We start from the raw sequence: 21,693 nt of genomic DNA on the forward strand, positions 1-21,693 counted from the left end.
AGTATAAAAATATTATATATCACAGTTATACAAAAAAGGGAGTATTTAAGTCACCACAGTATTCTGAAAAAACACTGCAAAACAATTAGTAAAATTTTTATGAAAATAAATTTCATAAATAATTTTTGAAGAAGAGGTAAATTTTTATTGCTTACAGTTCAACTCTTTGAGAAACAGTCTAGTTTCTTGAAAAACCAACATCCATGCTGCAAGAGACTGTAGAGACTAACCCACAGAGACGGACCTTTGCATCTGACTGAGCGGAAATGCAGAAGGACGAAGACTGTGGGTGTTTCGATGTGAAACTCACTTAGTGATGGTATCTAAGATGACAGTGCTCACTAGCCTGCCCTGCTCCCCTGGGTGTTGTACTAATCTCCCCCCATGCCCCCAGGAATGACAGTACATAAAGTACTGATCTACAACTGTACTCATAACTTTTGATGGACAAGTCATGAGGGTTAAGGCGTTGCTGAAACTTCTTTCCTTTGTTTCTTGTTATATGCACAGTGCCTTTCTCCAGGGAAGAGAGTTCTTCAGCTGTGTTTAATGTAAAATGAGGATGAACACAGCATGTTAACTGAACACAGCACGGCTGAAGCTTAGGTCTCAGAGTTCAGTCAGCGCCTCTAGCGTTCTGTGTCATAGGCACAAGGGAAGGGGAATCCACTGTATCTTTCCATGGCGTGGGGGGCACCAGAATCGATTAAACGGCCCCTGACTTGGGAGTCTGAGAAAAGCTTGAGGGTATCAATGTCTAACATCTCAGGAGATCAGTTTCTCAAACTTGAAAGAACTTCCCATATCACATTTTTCAAAATGCTGATTCCAACCTAGTCAGTCTGAAGTAGGAGCCACATTTACCAAGGTCTAGGTGATACTTCACCTGAGGACCACAATTCCAAGGGATATGCGTTTCATTCAGCAGCTGGTCATGACTGAAAGCTGTAAAATTAAACTCGTTCATCAAACACACCTAGAATAAATCAGGTTTGTTTGTTTTTTTCTTTTTTTGGTCATTAAATTTTACCATTGGGTGGAAGATGGCATTGCCTAGAGATTGGGTCTCTCAGTAAACCATATAGCCAGGCTGGCTGGCTAGTAAGTTCTTAGGCTCTGCCTGTCTCTGCCCCAACATGCTGGGTTTTCAGGTGCATACAACCATGCCTAGTTTTTAAACTTGGGTCCTCACTGAGCACTCTCCCCAGTCTCTGCCTTACTTCTTTGTTTTTGTTTATTGTTTGTTTTGCTCTGTTTTTCTTTTTCTTTCTTTCTTTCTTTTTTTTTTTTTTTTTTTTTGGTTTTTCGAGACAGGGTTTCTCTGTGGCTTTGGAGGCTGTCCTGGAACTAGCTCTTGTAGACCAGGCTGGTCTCGAACTCACAGAGATCCGCCTGCCTCTGCCTCCCGAGTGCTGGGATTAAAGGCGTGTGCCACCACCGCCCAGTTTTGCTCTGTTTTTCAAGAAATGGTTTCTCTGTATAACCCTGGTTGTGCTGGAACTCACTCTGTAGACTTGGCTGCCCTTGAACACACAGAGATCAGCCTGCCTCTGCCTTCCCAGTGCTGGGATTAAAGACATTCGCTGTCGCCACCCCCACCCGACTCTGTCTTACTTCTTTAATGGACGCTTCTGAGTCTTAGTGCTGCTCAGGTTCACTACTGCCTAAGGACTAAATCATCTGCAAACACATCTCCACTTTCACCCAACCTAAACACTACTATCCAAACGCAGGTGGTGAAATGAAAAACTCCGTGGTGTGTGTCTTCTACTGATTCTTCAGTTTACAAGTCTCCGCTGATCTTCCTACAGTGTATCTTCACCACCATCTTTATTTATTACCTAGCTTCCCGATGGTCACTGGCTTCCAACACAGTACCAAGTTCTGAGCTGAGTCCTTTATAGGTAGCATTTGGAATCCACAGAACAAGATGACAGTTTAGTTACCATCTTACACATACCACAGCCAGGACTCTGACTGGAGTCAGCCTCTACAAGCCACCACTCTGCACTACAGCATGATCTCTGCTCTGCTCACCCTTTCCATTCCCACTGCCACTGCCTTACTGTGGGATCTTTACCCTCAATGGAAGCTTTCTCTTCCATTCCCACTGGAGTCCACTCTCACACTTGAAAATATTGCTGTCCTCATGACATTTGCCAAGAAGGAAAAGACAAAAACTTCCAGTGCCCCACCCTTAACTAAAAGATGAACAAATGAATACAAACATATACAAATTCCAGGTCAATGTCTCTATAATCTGGTGATTTAAGATAAAATTGAGCTATCTAGATGGCTCAGTGGGTAAAGGCACCTGCTGATGGACCTGACTTTGATCCCACATGGTAGAAGAGACCCAACTGTGACTCCTACAGTTGTCCTCTGACCTTTACCTGCACACATGCACATGAACAACACGCAGGCAGGCAGGCAGGCAGGCAGGCAGGCGCTCGCACCCCCCCCCACACACAAATGAATCCAAATCATTTAAAATAAAACAAAGCCTCTTACATTCTGAAAACATGGAAGTGCTATTAAAGCCAAGAGAGAAAGAATTATAAGTAGACCTTCAGACAAGTCACATTCCATGTTGAGGAAGAACATATTGGTTTGGAACAACTGTAACACAGGGGAATGGCAGACACAGATGAACCTTCTGTAGAAAAACTGGATGCTACTGAGGGGTGTCATCCCTTTGGATTCGAGGGCTTGTGGTGTGTAACAGTTTTCACACTTTTCCAGGATGACTTCTCAGCCTCTAGCAAAAAACCTTGAGAGATTTGGCTGGAGAGAGTATGATAAACAGTGGAATCTGGGAGATCAAGGGTAGTGCAGAGGTCACTGTGTTATTGACAGGACAAGGAAAGCCAGCCAGGTGAGCAAAATCAGAAGACACATGTCATTATTCTATCCCATCCTTCTATGTATGCTAGCACTGGGTTGCTACTGAGCATTTTTGCATGGGGATGCACGAAGATCCTCTCCCAGACAGCTGCCACAGGACCACATTCCAAAGAGCAGGGGTACTTCCTGGCAGTGTGCATTTCGCACTGCTGACTATCAGCATTAATCAGTATCAGATGGCACTGCCTGGCCTCCCTTTCCACTTGACACACTTTCTCTGCTTGCTTTTTCTCTCTTGGGAGACTTATTTTTAATAAGAATTCTGTTTTATCTTTCCTTCTCTGCCCTTCCCTGGGACAACATCTGGCTAAACATATAGATGCCTACTACAAAGAGGCCCTGCTGACTCCTAGAGCTGGAGGACCCCTTCCTCCTTGAACCCAGATAGTCACAAAGAACCCAAACATTTGAGACAGATATCCCCTTTGTAGTGTTTGTTTTCTTAGCATTACTTTCCAGAGACTAGGAATTTTGTTCCCATGGGGGTTGGGGGAGGTAGAGGAAGAGCAAGGGGGACCAATCTGCAGAATGCTGCATGTCAGACATTTCAGTTCAGGAAATGGAGAAACACTGCCCATCACCAGTGAAAAGCCTGGTCCAAATAGCACATTTGTAATGCAGCTGGACACAGGCAGAGGAGGCCCTTGAAGGTCCATCGGCTTTCCCATTGGCTCACCTCCCACTCTAGACCATTCTTGGCTCATGGTTTGAATGATTTTTCAGTGTTCAAGTCTTTATTTAAAACCCTTTGGGGCCCCACGAAGCCAGAATCAGTGTGGTGAACTTGAATAGCCTACTGAAGTTAAGAACAGGCTGACAATTTGGTCTCCAGTGTCCACACTCAAAAGTTCTCTCTGTTGCCCTATTTCCAATAACATGTTTCAAGTAAGAATGGGATGGGATGGGGCCCCGAGAAGGGGGTGGTTAGCTGGTTGCAGGCGTAACTGACATGCCCCAAGAATGCCAGTACAAAGGGTCAGAGGAATTCATCAGTAAAGAGAATTCCTTTTGGTTGTGGTTCTCCATAAAGAGCCCTCCCAAGTCTTGTGGTCCAGGCTTCAATCCAGTCTGTTTTTCCAATCTTTTTTAGAAGCTTGTTCCTGCATGTGTACGGGGGTTAGAGGGCATATTCCCTTCACTAATGTGTTTGTCTGTCATGTGTATCACCAAAGATGGGCTTATTCATTAAGAGGGATGCTTACTGATTGTCTTCCTCAGTAGGTGGAGGTTGGCACCATAAGTATAGTGGAGCACTCTGGGTCATCTTAGTCACCTGAAGTATCTGTTGCTGGGTAGTGTTAACACGACTATGTCACTAGAAAAGGGCATTACAAAGCTGATAGATTGCAAAATCTCAAAGACCACAGTTTTGATCTGAGATTAGAAGTGACCCTTTCATGTGGTTTTTCCAAGTCACTAATTTAATGCCTAGTTGCATATATTCCCATAAGCCTAGGAGAATAACTTGGCTCTGTAAAACTGATGAGTCAAATAAATACCTATACATAGTTATAATTGTCCTCCACAGCAACAAAACAGAGTTAACATTCTGGTTAGCTGCTCAAATGTTATGAAATCACAAAAGGTTACATACCCAAACCCTTTCATCCCCTAAACAATTATCTTGCTCTCATTTCACAGGCCATTTAGTATGTGGTACAATATGGATTTTGTTAGTATAATTCTTTTTATTACTAAGTGATTTACTTTTCTAAATATAAACCCTAGTGCTGGACATCTTAGCATGCCACGCTTCCTAAGTGACATGAGGAATCACAAAAATGGGGCAAGAAGTGGAAGTAAAGTCACTTTCTGCACAAACGACCTCTCATTAATTCTATTCATGAAATGTATCCAGATCAGGAAAAAAATAGAAGATAGTTTTATGAATAAACCCTTTCACATTCATTGGGAATTTACTATAATAGTCTATGCTATTACCAATAGTATAGTTTCCTTCTATTTTTTCATATATATAAAAAAGAAGGGCAGTGGTTCTGGCTTGGCTTTAATTTTTTCTAAGAGTAAGTATTATTTGTTTAAGAATTTCTATAGGTAGAAACCAGATGTAATGATCCCACTCAGAATATAGAGCGTCTTCCAGAATGAAAAGTGTCCCAAAACAACACCATTCTTTTCCCTCTGTGGTTTTTATATAGTAAGAATCCTTGAGCTAGCAAGATGGCTCAGCAGTTAAGAACACTAGCTGGTCTTCCAGAGGTCCTGATTTCAATTCCCAGAGACCACATGAAGGCTCACAACCATCAGGCCCTCTTCTAGCCTGCAGGCATACATGCAGAAAGAACACTGTATACATAATAAAATAAAATAAATAAATCAAAAAAAGATTTCCTTTATCAGATGAGCTGTCCACAAATGTTTTCAATTCTGAGCAGAAGACTCTGTTGGCTGCAGGAGTCAAACATCATATCTCTGCCACACACTCTTCTTCTCTCTTGGCTGCATTCCTGGTTGTTTCATTCTACGGCAGAGTGAATGGATGATGGATTCCAGCAGTCCAGACAGTTTCATTATCTGGCACTACTATGTAGTGTTCTTTTGTGATTAAGCCCTAAATCTCTGCATGAAAAGAACTCATGGTGATTTGGCTCCAGTTTGGGCCTTGAGAGTTTGCCACACAATTAAGACAGACATACACCATGCACGTACTTGGAGAGAGGCTGCCAGGCATTTTTTTCCTTGGTGCAGAGTTTGTGACTGGTGCAAACACAAACAGGAACTACTAAGAGTGATTGCTATTTCTGAGGACCTGAGGTGGGCCAAACTCTCTCTCCTTGCTGCATATAATCCCTCTAATAACCCTACAGAGCAGAAGGTCCACTCTCACTTTACATACTTTAGAAAAATAGTGGACAAACAAGTTGAGCTTCCTAAACCATGTCACAGAGCCAGGATGTGAGCACAGCTCTGTCACACATTCTTCAAGCTAATTTATTTTGCTAGAAAAAGGAAAGTTGGGGAGGGGAGAGATGAAGGCTGCCTAACTAGCTAAGTTGCAGGGAGCTGGTGGGTTAAACATGTATGACAAGCATCCTGTCAGAATAAAGCATCACAGAGCACTGCTGCTGTGTTGAGAGAGAAGCTTTCTCAGATGTGAGCAGTAACATCTAGTCCCCATTAACTATGACAGGGCCCGGGCTTCTGCAGGCTGTAAATTTTTCTATGTAGGCCATACCTGAGGAGCAAGCAAGATGATTCCATCCTAAATAAAATGCTTGATCAGCTAAAATGGTTTATGGTCAAGAAGGCTGTTGACTCCCCATAGAGAATAAGCCCACTTCCAAGTGAGGTAGTGTTCTGGGAACAGGGTTGACTAGGGTGAGAAAGTAACTCTGTAATTTCAAGGCAACCTATGAGGCATCTAGGGGTCTCCAGAAATTTAGCCTAAAACCAGATCAAGTCAGTTGCCTCTAGCATGCTTTCTTTTAAAGATATACTACACTGAAATAGTAATCTCAAAGAGCAGCATCCACAGTTCTTTATCTATAGTCCCAAACAAATGCTGATGGCTCGAGCTTGCTAGAACCAAGTAAGCAGAGTTAGTGAAAAGTTAGGCAGAGGGCTTACCAACGGTGATTAAAAGACAAACTGTCTCTAGCCTCCTGAAAAGAGAAAAACCAAAAATCTAGCTGGAGTACACTGTCAAATGATTTTTGTTTTTTTTGCGGGGGGGAGGGGACTACAAAAGCCACCATGATCCCCTTGTTTAGAAATCCCAGTAACTTCTACTGTCAATGTATCCATTCCTTTAGTGTAAGAAGAGTTCATGATTATTGGGGCTGGTTTTAGGGTCCAAGTTTCCTGACTCCCCACAGAGCTTTTCAGACTCCAAATGACACCACATCTGTGCTTGTTCCTCACTAAGGTAATTATGATGAGATGAGAACAGAAGAGCTTCTATTTGAAAAATAAGAACAGGCCACATGCGGTATACCAGGCACCATGGATAAGAGTGGAAGAGCCTGGGGCCCTAGCCTTTGTCCTCCCCCAACAATGGACTGTTCATTTACTCTCTGGGCTTTGATATTTGCCCTTCTCTTCCTAAAGTATCCTTTCCATCTGCCAAATCATTTCCTTCTGAGTAGCTAACCTCCTCCTCAATGAGTCCCTTCCAACTCACCTTGACCCTGCCCAGCTGTGCCTGAGCCCTCCCTGTCGGCCACACTGTGCACATCCACACTCATTTGCGTGTCTCTCAAGTGATTTAAATGCCATCTTCAAGACACCTCCCTTGACAGGAATGAGGATTTAATTATTTTCTGTAGTACGGCTTTAGCATTTCTCTGAACAAATAAGTATTCTCTGGCACCTTACATGCCATGGGACTGAACAGGGTAGCAGGGAAAGAAAGATGGTTCCCTGTCAATCTCCTTCACGTTGACTGGAAACAGCTCTCAGGTTCAGGGGATTTCATAACCTCCTATCCCATCTTTGTGCCTGTCCTTCTGGGTGAGGAGTGACAGAGTGATGACAGGGCACAAACGAGCAGGATCAAGCTCAGTTGATGAGAGGCTGTCTGCTATTGATGATAGAAGCACTGTGGGGTGGGAAGACCATTGGTAGCATATATAGGCGCTCACTTCAAAGCCTGAGCCTGCCCCACACATGCGTGCTTTCTTTTCTGTCGTGTGTGTCTCTCTGTGTGTTATAAGTATAACGGGGTGTGCACAGGGAGGCCACAGGAAGACACTGAGTATCTTCCTCAATCCATCTCCCCTCTACTCCTTTAAGACAGGGTTTCACTGATCCTTGAGTTCAATCTCAGCTGGCCAGTGAGCTGCTGCAATCCACCTGTCTTCACCCCACAGTTCTGGGTTGCTGGTACAGGCAGCCATGCCTGTCTTTGCTAGTACAGCAAATGCTCTTACTTACTGAGCTGTTCCTCCAGGCCTACACTTGTTTCTTTGTAGACCAAGAAAATTACTATTTTGATGAAAAGGGAGGGGCTTCAATGTGAATGAAAATAACAATGAGCCTGACAGACATTTCTTATTCCTCTATGAATATGTCATTTTTTCTTTCTTTAAGAGAAAGGGCACTTAGAATTGAGAGAAGAGGAACCAAGGCAGTGACAGACTCTATGGCTGCTGTCCATTCTATCCTTCACTGGACATTTCTTGGTGCAGAACCTTAATGGGAAATGAGTCGGCGAACTTAAAATGGCCCAAGAGAGGGAAGGTTGGCTCACAAACAATGGGGAAATGTTGAGTGGGATCAAGATTCCCTAGACTCAGTGTAGGTTAAGTGAAATTTATTCAGGGAGAATGCACTTACACAAGAGGTAGGTGACCGCCACAGGTTCTAGCTCCAAGGATCCTTCCAGGCTGTTTCCTGTGACCCCACCAGACACAAGAGAGAGCAAGCCTGTCCCTGACCCCAGACCAAATTCCACATGCTCACATACACACCTGTGACCAGCGCCAGGTGCATAGTTAGATCTCTCACTCCAGGGAAAGTATAGCTTTGCGACCCAGAAGATGGCTGTGCAGTTCAGCCGCATACTTGATATTAGAGCTGAACAAAGGGCAGAAAGAAGAAAGAAGCTTTTCATGGGACAGATAACTGTTATTTTTCAAGACAAAAAGAATGAAACTGGGAATTAAACAGAAAGCCACTCAACAGAAACACTAGTTGGCACAATTATAACTGAATGTCAAGTAAACAGGAACATCTTGACTTACTAAATTTTCCACACCAAAAGTTCCTTCCTAGCACAGTTAAAATTTATAAATGTGTTGAAAGATGAAATAAATAAAAACACGTTCTTGTATACTCACAAATGACTTTCTTCAGACAGAAGCACAATTTAAATGTACGGTTTCCCATATTTCTCAGGGGTGTGGCAGGAACTACATGACACCGACTGGTGAGAAAGTACTATTTGTGTGTCTTCCCAGCTGTGTGTGGTCCTGAACATACCTTGAAATTGGCATCACTGAGCCTGTTTCTATCTTGGAAATGCACATACAACTCACATCAGAGCTTTTGCCTTCTGGAGAACTGGTTGTTAAACATTTGCCAGCATACTACTGAGATTGGTGCAACTGACCTGTAGTAAAGAGTCCCTCCAAAGGTGTTGGAAGGCAGTTCATTTGATAAGGTGTTTGCCACACATGCATGAAGACCTGAGCTCCATCCTCAGAACCAACAGAAAGAAGCAGATGTGTAGTGTGTGCTTGTGATCTCAGTGTTGGGGAGCCAAGGACAGGCAGATCCCTGGAGTGTGTGGATTATCTAGCCTAGCCTATTCCACAAACCCCAGGCCAATGAGAGACTCTGTCTCAAAAAAACAAGGTAAATTGCCCTGGAGAAATGATACCTGAGGCTGATTCTGGCCTCTACACGCACATGCGTGAGCGCGAGCGCGCACACACACACACACACACACACACACACACACACACACACACACACACAGACAGAGTCCCTCTAAAGAAGTACTTGTTCTGAGCGGTCATTGACAATAGGATCCCAGGGGTGGGCTTGGGTTGACAGATCATGGATAATCCTTCTAAAATGTGGCTTGACCAGAGTACCTCCTGTCTGGGGAAGTCCAGCCAGCCAACCCTACAGTTGGAAAAGTGACTCAAGCTTAAGTCCTATTGAGGTTGGGTCAGTGCTGTCCTTTTTACAAATACAAAGACAGCACATTTTAACCTAATGCCACAACATACTGTGCCCAGTCCTGAAGAGGAACTGAAAGAGAAGGGCTCAATGATTCCCAGCTTTTCCGTTCCTAGACAAGGGCTAAAATTAAACCTAGACTTTACAGCTTTTGCTACTATGCAATGTTCCTTCCTGTAGGAAGGCAGTTGTGTTAAAATGACAAAGCTGGTCAAGACAACCATCATGTAGAAATACAACCTATTGGTTGTTCTATAGCTGTCTATCATCTCCAACACCACTGGGGGGGGGGGACACGCAATGCTTAGTAATGCAGTTGAAGGGAAAACCCCAATTATGACAGGGCTTGTAAAATTTAAGTGCTAAGTTACAATGGTTCACTAAACCTACTCTGTGATCACACATTTACTATATTTTAGCTGTAGGACTAATATACACAAGTTGAACTTTGTGGGTGTGAGCTTGGTGGAAGACCTCCTTCCACTCTTGCTTACTTCCCAGGAACACAGCACAGCTGGGCACAAATCATTTAAGAGAAGTGTTTATCCAGGAACTCCTGGGAAAGCCAGGCTCTAGGGGCCCTTTGTTTAGGGAGGACTCCTACTATATGGGTCCAGAACAGAATGAAAGGGGCTACAGAGTAAAGACTAAATGTTTCTTCTTTGGGAAAAGAGCAGTGCTGTGGTTATCTCCACAGGATTGGAGGAAATGGAGCTGTAACATGAGAAAGAGAAACAGGGTCACAGAAACATCCATTCACTTTTTGGTATTACACATGTGTGTATAGGTGCACATGTCTGTGTGTGGACATGCAGCAGTCAATGTTGTATGTCTCCCTGTCATTCTTCAGTTTTAATACTTTAAATTTTATTTAAGTGTATATGTATGCGCTTGCTTGTCTGTGCACCACATATATACAGTGCCCACAGAGACCAGAAGAGGGTGTTGGATAACCTGGAGACAGTTACAGGTGTGAGTCGACTAACATGGGTGCTGGAATTCAACTCAAGGTCTTTGGAAGACCAGCAAGTGCTCTTTTCTTCTCCTTTGTTTTTTTTGAGACAGGGTCTTTCTGTGTAGCCCTGGCTGTCCTGGAACTCACTCTGTAGAGCAGGCTGGCCTCAAACTCACAGAGTTTCATCTGCCTGACTCTGCCTCCCAAGTGCTGGGATTAAAGGTGTGCACCACCACTGCCTTGTTTCATTTTCTGAGACAGACTTTTCACTTGGCATTTACCAACTTGCCAGCAAGGCCCAGGATCTTCCTGTCCCCCTCACTACAGACCATTTAGTGCAGACACATGCCATGATGCATAATTTTACATGGGTTCTGGAGACTGGAACCTAGGTCCTCATGCTTGTGTAGCAAGCACTTTACCCATTGAGAATTCTCGCTAGCCTCCAACAGTAACTTTTATCCTAAGAAGCCAGGGATCTATGCTTTGCTCACTGGAAGCTAGAAATTATGCCTACTATTTTTGAGCCAGTTTTAGAGAGGAAAGAGGAAGGAAAGAAATGCGCTCCACAGTCATGTAAAAATCCTTAAACATGCAAGGCACTGTCAATCAAGGCAGTAAAGTGTAGAAATGAGTACTGACCTAGTATTCCATGGAGAATCCCGATACTAAGGTTGTCCTTGTTTTTGGTGTGTGTGTGCGCGCACGAGTGTGTGCATATATCTGCTGGGGACTGAACCTAATTGCCTTGTGTGTGCTGAGCAAGTGCTCTACCATTGAGCACAAGCCCCAACTCAACACTAAGGTTTTATATCTATTACACCTGGTTGGTGAACAGCATAGATTTCCTTTCCCACTGTCTTCTCAGGCAGATAATAGCCATTAGACGCCTTACACAGTGACCTTGTTTGTGTTTCTATTCAGAGGAGCTGAGTTTGGACACAACAGTATTCATTTATGGAAAAACCATGTCCCAACTCACCTACAGTCACTTTCCTCCCTTCATTTGCCTTCAAAAACAAGAACCCAGAATGGAGAAACCAAAGAGATGCCATTAACCAATTCATTCATTTACTTATTGGCAACATAGGGGATCAAACCCCCCTCCCCTGGGCTTCAGATATGCTAGGCAAACATTCAACCATTAAGCCACACCCCCAGCCCCGATGCCCTTAATTACTTTGCACTGCACTGCACAATAACTTTAGATGCATTTGTTTTTATTAAGTCACTCACTACCATCTGGAATTCACTTAGCCAAAGCTAGGAATGGATCATGTAAACCTTCTAAATTGGTGAAGTGGAGGTAACATGTTGGAGGCTGCTATTTGCTGATACTGGATAATACAATCCATCCAAAGCACAGCATTGGCTGATTCAAGGCCACACCTAGAGCTTTTTTTTCTTTTTTGCCATGGGGACATTTAGTGCTGTGACACTGCAGTGCTGTCCTGACCCGCGAATTGGAGAGGAACTGTCACAGCCTCTCTCCTGGGCGCAGCCACATAGGCATGCAGACTGTTGGGAGATACTCACAGTTTCCCTCATCTTAAGTTTCCATTTTGATGAAAAGTGAGAATTTTTGTGCAGTTAAATAAATACAAATTTCTATGTCATACTGGTCATCTGGGCCCATATTACTTATCAAATGCAAGCTAAGTTTAATGCTTCTGGTTTTAAAACTCTTCACCCCCACTGGGTTACAGATTCTAGGTGTCAGGGACATGCTGTGGCATCCCAACCCTCTCTTTTGCCTCTGATGTGAAGAGCAGACATCTGCAGACTGGTGTAGGCACTAGAGACATGACTAGAGGGGGACAGAGGTACTTTCTGGCTACACTGATGATGAGTTTCTGTGTGTGGTTTGCATGGGATCAGTCATTCTCAGCAAATCCTTCAATCGATGTCTACACCTCCCAGCTACGTAGCCTCTTGTAGGCTTATCTGAACCTCAGCAGCATGAGTTATTGGGACTCCAACCCCAATCCCAAGAGGAGCATCAGTCTCACAGAACTTTGCCTCTTGTGTTCCATACTACATCGGTTGGTGACTGACTGACTGGCTGGCAGACATACTGGGTGCATACTGTGTCCACTACTATGGGATGCCAACATACAGGTTAATCACCACTTATCTGAAATGCTTGAAACCAGAAGTGTTTCAAGTTTTCTTTTCAGATTTCAGAATATCTACATGTATTTAATGAGATATCATAGGGATATGACCCAAGCCCAAACACAAAATTCACTTATATGCTTTCATACAATATTTTTATCACATCTGTGTTTGGGCCCAATACCTGAGGTTGGATGTGCAATATCCCACTTGTGGCATCATGTCAGCACTCAAAGTCTCAGAATTTGGAGCATTTAGGATTTTAGGTTTTTAGATGAGAGGTGGTATTTGGCATAAATATTTGCACATGGTGCTGCTATGACGTTTTAGGACGTCCCTGTTAAATTCTTCTCTGGTCCTCCTTGGAATGCCTCTTGAACATAGGCCACAAGGACCTGGAGGGTTGGGAATTCTACATACCTACAGCCTAGGCTATTGCTGAAAGCACTTGGCTCATCTGTGTCCCTGTGAACCACAGGAATTAGGGCTGGGGTTGTTTTCAAAGGCATTGATGAGCATAACACTGAGGCTGGATTCTTTGTGATGACAGCCACTCATCAAACAGGCTAAACAGACCTTGCATGACAGTATACACATTGTTATCTTCAAACACACACTGCATAACTTTTAGAAGATAATGGTATATACCTTGGGAATACTATACATAATATTTGGAGATCATGACTACTCAATGTTCGGCAACTGAAGGATCTCTTTAAACTCCATCTCAAACTGTCAGCTTCCCCTAGCTTTGAACAAAGGCTAACTTGCTAGTGTATCTGACATTGCAAGCACAGTCTGTGATTGAATGGGCCTAACGTAACCTAATCACTTGGTAGCTAGGACCTCATATTAGAAAAATACTCACAAATATATATTTAGACTCAATTTCAGGAGATTCATAGGTGCCAAAGGCACCGAAGACTCAAGAGGCAGAACTGACTTATCAAGGAAGTTGGGGGAAACCCAAATTCTTTCTCATTATTATTAAAAGGTCTTAGGAGATTTGCTGGTTGCATAGACACCCTTGACATCCTACAGTCAGGGGCAATTCAATTTATAAGCATCCCTCCCTCCCTTCCTTCCTTCCTTCCTTCCTTCCTTCCTTCCTTCCTTCCTTCTTTCTTTCTTTCTTTCTTTCTCATAACTGCCTGGCCTAAGCCATACATATCTGTAAATCCCTGGCTCCAGTAACTAGTTCAAAACAGCAGTACCATAGGCATGGCATGTATACACCACATTACATACAATACCAGCTGTGGAGAACTACAGAAGCTATCCAGCCTAGAGTGGCAGTCAAGGACAGAACTAGCCAAAGAAAGGGAAAAGTCTAGATGCAGTCATAGGAGAAATTGGGAAAAGTCCATCTGTAGTTAAAATCTGAAAGTGTTTGCTAGTGAAGGCCCAGATAGCCCGTTAAGAAATGTCCTACTTGCCAGGTGGTGGTGGTGCACGCCTTTAATCCCAGCACTCGAGAGGCAGAGGCAGGTGGTTCTCTGAGTTGGAAGTACATAGAAGAAGTCTGTCTCAAAACAACAACAACAACAACAACAACAACAACAACAACAACAACAAAACCCAAACCAAACCAAACCAAACCAAACCAAAAAACCCCTAATGTCCTACTTAAATCATCTCAAAGAGTTGGCAACTACCCTTGTGGGAACCAACAGCAGGGGCAGCAGCTGTATTGACCAAATGTGTAGTGTCCTTTGTCACATCTGGCATGTATCTGGATTGTGTCCCTCTTTCTCATAGAGAAAAGGGTAAGGTCCACAAGCTCTGAACTGTCTGCCACAGTCCTGACCTCATCTGTTCAGCCCTTTCATTCCATCCGTATCAGCTTGCTCGCTGCACGTTGAACACACCAGGGCCAGTGACCATGGGACCCTATGCACTGCCCATGTAGGAACTATATATAGTTCCAGCCCCAGCTTTTTTGTTGTTGTTGTTGTTCAGGTTTTATTCCGATGACATTTTCTCAGATACTTGTTCCCTGGTTACTCTTTTGAAGCAGCAATCCTATTGCCCATTTTCCATCTTCCTCTCCCATGTTAGTTTTCTCCATAGCTCTTACCTCTATTTAACATACTGCAGAAGGTCTGTGCAGGCAGGAGTTCCTGGTAGGTGCTCACTCATGTATACCTAGTACGTGTTAGTGTGTGCTTAGAAAATCCCCATCTCACAGGGCTGTTGAGAAGATTAAATGAGTTTATATATGTAACCTATACAGTGAGCACTGTGGGATGTTTATTTCGTCACTTATTTATTTATATATTTATTTGTATGTGTGTATGCTCGGGGTAGGAGTGCCTGTGGAAGCCAGAAGAGGGCTTCAGATCCCCTGGAACTGAGGATACAGGTGGTTATAAACCAGCCTAACACAGGTGCTGTACCCAGTGGGGTTCTCTAGAAGGGCAGCAAGCTCTCTCAACTACTAATCCATCTTCCCAGCTTGTAATGTTCCTTATTTTGATTTTTTTAAAAACTTTGTGACAAGTCCAAAGAGTACTTATTACTACTTCTATCTGATACATTAGGAGACTGAGGCCCAGAGTAAGTTATCTGTGAGTCGACATTCAAGGTTGGTAGTGCAAGGTTCCCAACCCAGATCTGATTCCATGATCTGTGTTCTCATTCTCTTTACTCTTTGTTGCAAGTCCTTAGATAGGACAGGGGACAGGTCTAGCCAAAGGAGTGGGAGGCCGGATTAAGGTGCCTAGCATGGAGCCAGCACTTACTTATAGACATGCGTGGATCTGAAATGATGGAGGTATTCTGCTTACTTCCTAACTTGTCCAAAAAAAAAAAAAAAAAAAAAGTGATCAAGCCTGCCAATTAAAAGAGTATTTTCTTGACTCCAGAAACTCTGTGGATTAGAGACATTTACTTGAAACAGTCATTCCATCATAACAGGAAAGAAGCAGAGCAGGGGTTATTATAACAGCTGCTTTCATGCCCCAAACAAGGTTTAGCTGTTTTTGGCCGGTTGCTCTGTAGTAAGAGCTGGCAAGAAGCTGGACACACAATGTGAGTTTCCTTTCAAAAGATCATTTTGCTTCCAAACAAAGAAAGAAAGAAAGAAAGAAAGGAAGAAAGAAAGAAAGAAAGAAAGAAAGAAAGAAACGAAGGAAGGAAGGAAGGAGTAAAAGGAGGCTGTGCTATCATAGCATGCAAATGCTGGTTCCTCAGCTGCACCTCTGTTCTCCTGGGTTGTCTACCCTACCAAGGTTTCAACAGGGACATGGGTTTGGAGAGCAGAAAGAAGTTTGGAATTACAAAGAACTCAGTTAGAACCCAGAATCTCCTTTAGAAGCTTCTTGATCCTCCAAACCACAGTACCTGCATCTTCAGGGTTATTTATTGTGAGGACCAGGCAAACACATGCAGCAAGGGCAGAGCAACAGCAGGTACTGAGTATAGCCAATATGATGACATGGTCATTGCAATGAAGTTAGAGATCCAAAAGCAGCAGTCCTGTGCCCTTTACACAGACTCTTCTGAACTAATTCATAGTCCATATGCATACAGCAGAGAACACAAAGGGTACCCCTTCACTGAGTAGCTTCCCTTTAAACTTGTAAAGGGGATAAGACATGTATCAAGGACAGGTGCCAGGGTCTCTGTGCGCATGTCATTGCTCTTGGGTCCAATAAAAGAAGAGGAATGGGTTGGGGGGTCCAAAGGGCAGAACTTTACTGGGCCTTATCTGGAAATCCTACAAAAACTGAAATGCCCTTGGCTGCTGAGACCTGGCAGTGCCAGGTTGAGCCTCCCGGAAAACCAGGGCTCAGCAAGTGCTTGAAACAATTTCACTGCTAATGGCTTCCAGATGGCAGAAGAGCAACCCGATCAGGATGTGTAGGATGCAATTGACATGTGCGAGTCAAAGGCTGGTACCCATTAGCCAGGCTGCTGCCCCGACTTAGAGCCCCTGTGAATGGGAACTGCAACACGTGCAAACTCCCACCCCCCTGGCTGGACCTAACAGCAGGAACTGGGTTATGGCAGGAATGTGAGTCCCAGAAGCTGCTCTCTGACCTTCCAGCTATTCTTGCTCCTCACTGTCCAGGTCTGAGCTATGCAGGGGCCTGAAGCCCAAAGGAGAAGACCCTCATGGAGCACTGCTGGAGTTTTGGACCCAAGTGGAGGAAACCCCAGGCCACTGCAGGCAGCTTTGAAGACCTTTTTTTTTTTTTTTTTTTAATCTGAAAAGCTTTAATTCTCTTTTTCCTTCAAAGCTGGAGTCTGCAGCACTTGCCTTACAACTATAGACAAGGAAGCTGGTCCGTAGCCTAAGAAAGCCAGGACATGATTCAAATGGTACCACCAGCCAGTTGGTAAACAGCAACACCCCTGGGCGAGCCTGGGGGAGGAGTGGGATGGGGAAATATGGGTGAGAAGGAGATGGGTGCACTACTGCCCCATGGGAGGACTGTGTTAAATTCAGTGCTAACACAACCCAGATTCTAAAGCCCAACTCAGCCAACAGGAGAATATGGAATTGTGCACGTCTTCAGCTCTGGTTTGTACAACACTGATTAAGACAAAGGAATACCTTATAGTGCTCCCTAGCTGAGTATAGGCCATGTGTGCCCCAACAGACAGGAAACACACAGCACCATTGTCAGTGAGTGAACAGGCAACTGTCCAGTGGTGCCTCAGAGCTTTTACTGTCTGGTGATTTTCCCAGAGGGCATCCTGCTCTATATGGACCAGGCTGCACCAAGCCGATGGCCCATCTGAATACAGCCTTTAAGCCAAATTATGAATTAAAAACAAAAAAGGTATAAATAAAAGTAGATGGGTGCATGGCTATTTTAAGTTGTTCCACTATTTCAGGAAAACAGCTGCAAGGACAGGTGCCAAGGCTTTCCACTGCCTAGAGGTAGTACAAAATGCCCAAGCATCTTACTTGGTGAACCACATATGATTCTCTGTCTGTCTGTCTGTCTGTCTGTCTGTCTGTCTGACTCTCTCTCTCTCTCCTTCCTCCCTCTGCCTCCCCTCCCCCTCTCTCATACACATACTTTCTATCACATATATAAGTGAAAAGAAAAATAAATCTTCTTTAAAAAACGGAAATGGTATAGTAGGGGTTAGTAGTTCAGCTCAGTGGTGGAACACTTTGCCTAACATGCTCAAGGCCCTGAATTTGAGCCCCAGCATGGCAAAATAGTAAAAATGTATTTCTGCCTAAATACACCAATAACCCTAGCAACTGAGGGGCAGAGGCAGAAAGATTATGAATTCCAGACCCTTTCTCAAAGCTCCTACTATGATATGAAAACCTAGTGCAGTGCAAACTTCCTAAAATATATGAAGGTGAATCTATTGAGGTCTCCTAATAATGGGAGATACAAGAGTTCCAACTGTCCACCTCTTGTCACCCAGTGAAGTTTCCAGAAGTGGAACTGGATTACATTCAATTGAGCTGTTGGTCAGTGGGTTCCCAAACAACTCAGGTCATTGCTAAGACAATGGGATGCTCTCTGCAAACTGACAGCAGGACCCCATTACCAAGGACAACATCCACACAATTCATTGAACATGGAGAAGTCGAGCTTGTGCCTACATGGAGCCTTCACTCCTATGTTCTAGTATCTTTTGTTCAGGAAGACACTCTGCAGGCTACCAAAAGAGAAATGCAAATACCAACCCAGATACAAAACCTTTGACCTACAATCTGTCCTGCCTGCAAGATATGCTGGGGCAATGGTGGCACAGAACTTTTGGGAATAGCCAACCAATGTCTTATTTGACTTAAAGCTGACTCCAAGAGATGGAACCCATACCTGACACTGCTTTTGGTAACCAAGAACCAAGGACTAGATAGTCCAAAGGCCTAGAGTAAAACCAAACACTACTGGTCTTTAAAAAAATTAGCAATAAAAGGATTCCTAATTATATTCTGCTATATTCCTGGATCAGTGCCTTATTCAGTCATCATCAGAGAAGCTTCCTCCTGCATCAGTTGGGAATAGGTTCAGAGACCCACTGCCAGACACCATGTGGAGAGAAGGTCTAAATGGGATTTTTCCATCGAATCCCTCCCCCAAGAGCTCAGGGAATCTCATAAAAGAGGAGTTGGAAAGAGACGGTGGAGGACACCAGGAAAACAAAGCCCTCTGAATTACGTAAGCAAGGATGGACATGCGTTCACAGAGACTGAGGCAGCAAGCACAGGGCCTCTGTGCATATGTTATAGCTTTCATATTTTCGTTGGTCTCCTGAGTGTGAGAACAAGTAGGTCTCTGATTCTTGGGCCTGTTCTTGAGACTCTTTTCCTCCAGCTGGTTTTCCTTATCCAACTTCCATGTGATGTTTTTATCTGATTGTATTCTATTTTGTCATGCTTGGTTGTTATCTCTTAGAAGCATGTTCATGTCTAATGAGAGACGGAAAGTGAGTAGATCTGGAGGGGAGAGAGGTGTGGAAGATCTAGGTGAGGAAGAGGGAGGGGAACTATAATCAGGATGTATTCTATGAAAAAAGAACCTACTTTCAATAAAATGAAAAAACTCTCTGCTGTCTTGTGCTTTCAACACCTTCTGTTATGACATCTCCTCCTTCCCTGGACTCTCGTCTGCAGTCTCCTCATTCTCTGCAATTTTACTTCTTCATTCTGATTTGTTCTTTTCACCCATCCCCTAAGAATCTTATACCAACCTGCCAGAAATAATCCTGATGGCCCTTTGCAGAGAGTGGATGTATGGAGGACTCCAGGTGCCTGTCCTGACCGCAGGGTCACGGGATTCTAGTATAGAATTGGACGGGCCACACAGCCTTTCTAAACAGTTGAGATGCATTAGGACAAAAGGTCCAAATGGGCAGCAATAGTCATTTACCTGAAGCAGGATCTATGCAACCCAAATATTCCCCCAAAAGCAAACAAATAAGATGAAAACCACCAAAGGAGGCAAGGGGAAGAAATTAAAAGGAACAAAGGGCAGAAGAAAAGACCCAACTTTTGAGTGATCATGGTGGGTTAGGGTCAAAGCTCAAAATACTAAAACTGCTTCTAATGCTCCACTGAGGGGTGGCCCCTTGATGCTCCTGACAAGTTATTTAGATCAATGTGCTCTGCTCCTGAGGGGGTCCACAGATCGCCATGCATGATGGTTCAATGCAGAGAGTGAGAGTGGGGGGAGTTACCCAGTCAGGGCAGTGAGGGGGTCATCTGTCAGCCTGACATGCGAGCATGACGCCCACCCCCCAGAGAGTGCACAGGACAGGAACCATCTGCTCATTTAGCTTGCAATACCAGCATAGGCAAACACTCACACAAAACCACAAAGGTGTATCTCAATAGGAAAAAGCAGAGATTTAGGCCCAAAGCCAAGGCAAGAGTATTATTATTATTATTTTTATTATTATTATTATTATTTTTATTATTATTATTATTTATTATTATCATTTAAAATAATGAAGAAAGAATCCTATTTTCCTCTGATTTGGGTTATGGTTAGCAAGATGCCTTAGAATTGATGCTTGATGCTTTTGGCCATGTCCTCCAGCCTGGATATTTTGATAGTTCCTGATTGTTCACTGTAGGAAAACAGTAGGGCACACATACCTTCCTGATGACACCCACCTTCATTCTTTTCTTGTTGCCTCAGGTCAACTTTAGAGACTCCTTCCTGGCTGCTGCCTGGTGCTTCCTGTCAGTGTTGTCCCTAATACCTGCTTGCTTAAACATACTGCACCCATGTTATAGAGCATCTCTCAAGACCCTGACTCCTCTGTGAGGTCTGCCTTCTACGGGGCTCCCTCTTTCACTCCACTGCAGCCAAATGCCCTCCCCATCAAGCTACTTACCTCTCATAGGAAACACAAACTAGAAAGTTACAACTGTCACTAGCACCTAACAGAGGAGGTGGCCCCAAAGTATGCTGGCTATTCATAAGCATTCATTAAAATTTTGAGCTGGGCGTTGGTGGCGCACGCCTTTAATCCCAGCACTCGGGAGGCAGAGGCAGGCAGATCTCTGTGAGTTCGAGGCCAGTCTGGTCTCCAGAGCGAGTGCCAGGATAGGCTCCAAAGCTACACAGAGAAACCCTGTCTCGGAAAAAAAAATCAACAAAACAAAACAAAACAAACAAACAAACAAACCCACAAGAGAGAGTTAGACAATCAGTCTGTGGTTGTCTAAAAACAAACCACCCTTCCACCATGGGTAACAGACACCTAGGAACCCAGGGTAACTTGTGAAATGCCCTGGATCAAGTTGAGAGTAGTATCTTGATTATCATAGACCATGGACTCTGTGGGTGAGGCTGGCATTACAGATGACCAGCAAATCTGGTCACCAGGTTTAAAAAATTATTGTTTCTAGTGCAAAATGTATCTTTAAATGATTAAAGTTATCCTTATATGAGTGAATACTTGTCAGATACACTAAAGCCCCTTTCTCCACTTGTACTGTACAAAGCCAAGAGCACAGGATCAACTAGCCTCATGTGTGTGGTCTCACCTGCTACTTAACAGACTATTCTAAGAAGGAGCAACTCTATTCTAAGTGTTCTGCATCTCACAACACAGAGAAAGTTTCCCTAACCAGTAAATACAAGGCATGGGAAGCATGCAGGTGGAGGATTTGAACAGGCGGAAAGGCTGGAACCCTGAAATAACCCTAGCATGATGAGATCCAATAGGGATGGCACCCTCCTTATGTGAACAATGTCATGGTAGAAAGAATGTGGCTCCAGTTTCCAACCCAACATTTCATCTCCTTTGAGCCCTGACCTCTTTTCTTGTGACACAGGCACCATTACAATCCTATGATATAGTTATCAAATAGGGTAGGCAGATTAATCCAATGGGGCATGTGTTGGCCTAGTGGAGAATAGTTTGCTCTACTTTCCTTTTAAGGGCAGACCTGTTGGTGGGGAGGGTTCCTGCAAACAGTGCACACATTCTGACCTGTGTATCTGTTTCACGAAGGCAGTCCTCACACAGACACTTGGTTATAACCTGGCTGATCTCCAAGTTCAGGATTGGGAAGCTCCTTGTTGAGCATATCTAAGCTCTTAGCCTAACCGTTAATCAGTATTAAAGATTAATTTTTAAATAAG

The 21,693-nt window shown here is 43.8% G+C and overlaps 1 protein-coding gene across 1 annotated transcript in view; it reads right to left on the bottom strand.

The window, feature by feature from the left end:
* The window catches only part of Colec12 (collectin subfamily member 12), a 59,582-nt gene that overhangs the window by 28,750 nt on the left and 9,139 nt on the right, over positions 1-21,693 (bottom strand). The window lies entirely within an intron of this gene.

The sequence above is a fragment of the Cricetulus griseus genome, chromosome 2 (assembly GCF_003668045.3).
Source record: "Cricetulus griseus strain 17A/GY chromosome 2, alternate assembly CriGri-PICRH-1.0, whole genome shotgun sequence".
Taxonomy (NCBI): Eukaryota; Metazoa; Chordata; class Mammalia; order Rodentia; family Cricetidae; genus Cricetulus; species Cricetulus griseus.